We start from the raw sequence: 1357 nt of genomic DNA on the forward strand, positions 1-1357 counted from the left end.
CACACACACACAATGAACAGAGGCTTGTGAGAGTTCAGAGAGCAAAGCCATACAACTCACCCAACAGAGACAAAGACACCATGAACTAACAGGGTATGAGGATAATAGATGACCCATAATGAATGTACTGTCCCATCCACATCCTAAGTGGGTTGCATATCACCATCAGTCAAACACACACTCAACCTTCTCCTCCCTCTGAGATCTCAATCCTGTCTTTCTTTTTTCTCTTTTTTTTTCTTTTAAATACTTTTCTTCCTCTTTTGGCTGAATGTAATTATTTGATTATTGCCACCTTGGATTTGAAAAATGAATCTTTGTTTGCTGCATCTGATATTATTTCGAGTTAATAAACTATTGTTATTGTTCTTATATACAAATCTGGTGTGATGTGATTATTTGTTATATGTTACATGTTATATATGGACAAGAGTTACAGATAGATGGGAGGAGAAGTGTGGAGAGCTAAATTAATCTCATTGGATTCCATGTAGTGTTTTATGGTTATGGCCAGATAATGAACTATTACATTCACCTCTTTCAACACCATTTACTACTGGACATTCACATCATGGAGCCTGCTGCAATTAACTCCCTGACATGACGACATCATCATTATTAAGTTATTACCAGAGCAAAGGACAGCAGTTGAGCCCTACTTACTGATCCTACAGCAGTAGGTATTTCATTTTTCCATGACATCATCACCCCCGGGGAGCTCAGTAATCCATTTGGTGGGTTGAGAGAGAGGGAGAGAGATAGGGGAGGGAAATATCAGAGCAGGACGTGATGGAGTTCTAACAAAGGCTGGTGTGTGTGATCATCACGGTTTTGAGTACATGGACCCTGCAGACAGCTCTGGTTTGTTAGAGTGTGATTAAGGTGCTCCTTGATGAGGTTTGAAATAAAAAGAAACACTTTCTATATGAAACACTAAAGAAATTAATGGTCTGAGAATGAGCAGAATGAGAAAAGTCTAAGTTAGTTCCTGATGTCTTGGTAATGTGGAGTAGATCTAAATTGAAATATAACAACAGTGTTTGTTGCAACTTCACCCTCCCCTTTTGAAGCGTGAAGGAGGTGGCCTTGAAATGTTTTAGGAATTTTGAAATGTAATTTTAGATTTTCATGAAATATTTTAAGAACATAAGCTACATGTTGAGTGTCCTGCATAGGTGAAACTGTAAGTTTTAAAGAAAGCCAATGTAGGTGCCGCTAAACTGAACAATGACGTTGTGTGAAAACATGCTTTCTCCACTCTCTTCTTCTTCTGCAACAAGTGTCGCGCTGAAGTCCCGTGGGATTTCACTTGTTGGAGGGAAACGCACGAAGAAGAAATTGTTGCAGGAAGTGTGAA

The sequence above is a fragment of the Morone saxatilis genome, unplaced genomic scaffold (genome assembly GCF_004916995.1).
Source record: "Morone saxatilis isolate NCDOM2014 unplaced genomic scaffold, NCSU_SB_2.0 Contig8, whole genome shotgun sequence".
NCBI lineage: Eukaryota > Metazoa > Chordata > Actinopteri > Moronidae > Morone > Morone saxatilis.